The sequence below is a fragment of the Merops nubicus genome, unplaced genomic scaffold, assembly GCF_000691845.1.
Source record: "Merops nubicus isolate BGI_N331 unplaced genomic scaffold, ASM69184v1 scaffold23778, whole genome shotgun sequence".
Lineage (NCBI taxonomy): Eukaryota > Metazoa > Chordata > Aves > Coraciiformes > Meropidae > Merops > Merops nubicus.
Window position 1 is genome coordinate 13822 of NW_008625421.1, and position 5013 is coordinate 18834.

Consider the following 5013-nt stretch of genomic DNA (forward strand, 5'->3'; position numbering starts at 1 on the left):
TCTGGTGTCACGTGCCTAGACACTTCTGGCTAGGGAAGGGGTTGTCATGGCCCTGGGCCTTTTACAAAAAGTGTGTTTTTGTAATTTCTGCCCTGAATCTGATCTATTGCTGGGATGGAAATGGTTGTCCAAGGTGAGGCAATGGGAAAGAGGATGAAAAGATGACCTCCTGTCATCTAAGTAAGTACATTAGTACTTTGCCTCTCCTTTGCCATTGCCAAGTTCCTGGAGTTGTTAGTTCCACTGGCAAGTGTTTAGATTGCTTTTAATTGGCTTCTTTTTTGATAAAGCCATATTAAGAACCCAAGTCCACTTCTCTGCCCTTCCATCCATTTTATCCTTGTGTGTTTCTGAAAGCTGTTACAGTGCAGAACAGCAGCAATGCCACAGGACTGAATTACATAAGTCATTTGGAAAGTAGTTTTAGGTCCTACAGTTTGAAGGCTGTAGATCTGTTAAGGTTTTGCTTTTGTTTTTATATACCTTGAAAAGACAGTACAAGAAAGGGGCTCTTCCAGTCTTGTCTGTTTTGATGTCCTCTCCCCATCTTTATTGGAGTACAAAGATATCTTTAAAATGGTGGCAGGCCTTAAGTTCCCCAGGTGACTGTTACACTATCATCATTGTGGTGTTGTATTTTGATCTTCACTGTAGTGCTGTGATTACTGGGGAGCAGGTGTAGGGGACTGGTATGGATTTACCTGTAATGACTGGTTGGGAGATTTTTGTCAACTTTTCTCAAATAAAATTTCTTTGGGGAAAAAAAAAAAAAAACCAAAACTCCGTTGTCCTCTGTGAGTCTTGTCCTCTCTGTGCATGTACATTCCTACTGACTGCTGTTTCCTTCAAGCTGACCTGTCACAAGAAGCAGCAAGTAAGTATACAGACTCTCTGCAAGCCTCTGGGCTTACTAGCAACAATTAATTTCTAAAGGTTTTAAGAGTTCTGGACTTGGGAAAGATACTGGCTTGTATGGATTTTTCTGTGGAGTGGGACCAGCACAGCAAGCAAGGTGCCTGTAATACAAGTTACCATTTCTTGCCTTTCTTCCCTCGCTTCCTAATTATATATCTGTTTGGAGGAATCTTGAGGCTGGTGGTAGAACAGGGCTGGTGATCTAGAGTACAAGATCCAGTTTTTCACCATCAGCTCCCATGTCAGATTTAATTCATTAAGACAGATGGAACTAGTTTCAGTTTTGTGGTTTAGATGCAATTTTAAATTTTTGCAAAGATGAGTTGGTCCTACGTGAGTGGCAAATGCTCACTGGAGAGTGGTTAGGTATTTACCAAACTGCTGTCAGATCTCCTCTGCTGAGCCTGCAAGCCTTTTGTCTTGCAGTAGCCAAGTGAGATATATACTCCAGGTAACAGGACTGGGGGCATATGAGTACTACACAATGGGTTAATATTATCAGGGAGAATTTCAAGAAGGGAAATTCTCAGATCTTTGGATAAGGATTAGCCTTTGCAAGTTCTTGGATGAACATTCTTGGATGAATGTTTGCGTATGTGAAATGGTACAGCTGTTCTCAGGCAGGGGGCTGGTGGTGAGTCGGGGCCGTTTCGGAGGGCTGCGGATGTAGAGCTTCTGTCTTCGTTCTGTTTTACTTCTGGGAAATGGACTAAAGTTGAGCTGTTGTAGATACTTGGGTCTGAGCCCATCTTTGTGTGGGACAGATGCATCGCTGGTAAATCTATAATTGCCTGTAGCAAACTGCATCAGACGTTTCCAGCCTCTTCCACCCACTTGTCAATGTGACTAACGATTTAATTATCACGCTACTTAACAGAGCTCGTGAGCATTCCTAAGGAAGGTTGAGCTTTGTGTCCTCCCCCTCCTGCTATGCCAGTGTAGGCTGCACCCTGCACCAGGCGCCTGCTGCAGCTGCTGTGTGCGGGCACGTGTAAGGGGATGAACATTTTACACACTGTTGCTCATTTCTTACAAGCTGCTCAGGTATGTGAGAAATAACCCAAGTGTACAACGCCTGTGCTGTCTCCCAGCTGGCACATCAGGGACTTCTGACTCAAACTAGTTTGGCAACTGGTTGGTGAGATCACGGGGCGATTCTTGCCTGTGCATTTCATGGGATCCTGTGGCAGAGGTTTGGAAAAAAACCTTTTGCCCCTGCCAGTTCTCGTGATGTGTTTCTGTCTCTCATATCTTTCGATGTGTTCCTCCACTGTACCTGTCTTTCCTGAAATGGCCTTGCCCTTAGTGAACAAAGTCTCTTGGAAGTGAACTTCCCATACGTTCAAGGTGGCTTGTTGGTCAGGAGAGAAAACAAACTTGAAATGAAATGGATGTCATCTTTCACAGGAGAAAAAGTCAGGTATGGTGAAGACTGCAGGAGTTCGGGGTTGGTAGTTTTGTCTGCTCTCCCTTCTCTGACTGACAAATTTGTCAAGGCTTGTGCTTGTCCTATTGTTCCTCCCCCAAACCAGCGGTGGTGGTGTGGTGGCTCTGTCAGGCATGCCTTTCTCAGTGGAAGGAGCAGAGGATTTAGAAAAACTGCCTGTTGGTATTTCTTGGACCTTTCTGTAAACCTGAAACAGGCGAGCCCAAGCTTTTTTCACAGCACTAAGATGCTTGTATTTGTATTTGGTCAGCAGTGTTTGTAGGAAGCTTGTTTTGCTCTGCACTGGAAGTTTGTTGCACTGGCAGGAGCTGGGAGTTTCTGTTTCAGCTGCAGATGAACTGGCTTAAACTTTCTGCAAAATGGCAGTAGCAGATGCCTGACTGCTCCTCCTGCTGCCAGAGGTGCATGTGGTTTATCACCCTGAACTGAATGCATTAGCCTCTGCACTTCCAGCTTGCTGACACAGCCTACCAGGGGACCTGTGGTCTCCAGGTGTCTGTCCCAGTGATCTTTGCTATGAGGACCGTTTGTTTAGCTCATGTTTGGAGAAAGGTGCTGTGTCCTAAAGGACCCATCTGACTCATATGTCAGTTATTGCAATAAAATGTACGTGTTGAATAACTTCCTTTGAGGCGTGTTACTCAAAAAAGGCACCGACAGAATCATGCTCACATTGCTCCATCTCACATTTATATGGTTTCCTGTCACTTAATTTCCTTTCGTAGCTGATATTCCTGAGGCACTTTTTGCCTGAGGTTTTAAATCCGTTGGATTATGTGATGTTTGCATAAGCTGCACCAGGAGGTTCTGCTGGGATTGTAATGAGACACACCTGGGTTTTCTTGGCTGTATGGGGGATGCTGTTCGTACGGCCACTGCACGGCCGAGGCAGGCAGAGGGGAGGCCATGCTTGTGTTTACCAGCTATACCCCATTGCAGCTCTGGTCTGATCTGCTGCAGAGCTTCACACACTAGGATTTTGTCACCCATACCAGCTGCTCAGTCTTTTATTTCCCCCTGAATATACTTTGTTTGGATAATCTTCCCCCAGTTGTTAGATATTTGCTATACATCTATAACTGGAAACTCACTGTGTTTCTTCTTACTTCTAATTAACCATGTAGATACCTTGTCATTTCTTCCTTCTCAGTGTGGGCTGCTCTTTCCTTGTGTTAGTAATGTTGGGATGCTATGCAGAAGGACCTAGGCAAGCTTGAGAATTGGGCCTGTGTGAACCCCATATGGTTCAACAAGGCCAAGTGCAAAGTCCTGCACCTGGGTTGGGGTAACCACTAGTATCAATACATGCTGGGGGATGAAGGGATTGAGAGCAGCCCTGTGGAGAAGGACTTTGAGGTACTGGTGGATGAAAAGCTAGACATGAGCCAAAAATATGCACTCACAGCTCTGAAGGCAAACTGTATCCTGGGCTGCAACAAAAGTATGGCCAGCAGGTCAAACCAGGTGATTCTGCCCCTCTGCTCTGTTCTTGTGAGACCCCACCTAGAGTACTGTGTCTAGCTCTGGAGTCCTCAGCAGAGGAAAGACATGGACCTGTTAGAGCGGGTCCAGAGGAGGGCCACAGAAGTCATCAGAAGTATACAACACCTCTTCTGTGAGAACAGGCTGAAAGAGCTTGTGTTGTTCAGTCTGAGAAGAGAAGGTTCCAGGTAGACCTTACTGCAGCCTTTCAATACTTAAAGGGGGCCTATCAGAAAGATGGGGACAGTCTTTTTAGCAGGGCCTGTGGTGACAGGACAAGGGGTAATGTTTTTTAAACTAGAAGAGGATATATTTAGGCTAGATATAATGAAGAAATTTTTTACAATGTGGGTGGTGAAACACTGGAACAGGTTGTACAGAGAGGTGGTAGATGCCCCATCCCTGGAAACATTCAAGGTCAGTTTGAACAGGGCTGTGAACAACCTATCTAGTTGAAGATGTCCCTGCTCATTGCATGGGTTGGACTAGATGACCTTTAGAGGTTCCTTCCAACCCAAACCATTCTATGATTCTAACATAATCCATGTACTGCCTTGACTCTGAAAACCATGAATGAAAACTTTGAACTAAGGCAGATACTTGCTACGATTTGTTTTAAATGACAGTGTTCCTACGCTTACCCAAATCAATTGTTCAGTAGCAATTTTGCAAGAGGCAGAATGGCACACTGCCTCTAAGTCGTGTGATTTCTTTCAATGCTTGAATAAAAAATTCAATGTGAAGCCAGGTGTATATTCTTCCAATAAACTTAAGTTTTACTAAGTTACAGCTGTTACTTCTCTAAGGGGCATCTTGCTCTGAATTACTGCCCTGCTTTTTAACGTGTAGAAAAGGCAATGCTGTGGGGTGGCTAAACCTGATTTTAGCTGCTTCTGTGATCATTTTATGGAAGGATTTGTATGGTACTGTAGATAATAGGGCAAGAGAACTCTACTTTTCAAATCTGAAAAAATGAAGACTGACTTTTTCAATTAGTTTTCTGGTTTTCTACAACTGTTCCAGATTCTCAATCCCATTTCTGTGAGAATTTGCAATCTAGATTTTAAAATAATATTATTATTTTTCATATTTGCCAGATGACATTTTGCCAGGTACTCCCCTCAGAGTGCAGGGAGTGAATGGCCTTTAGTAGAACACGTCTGAGCTTT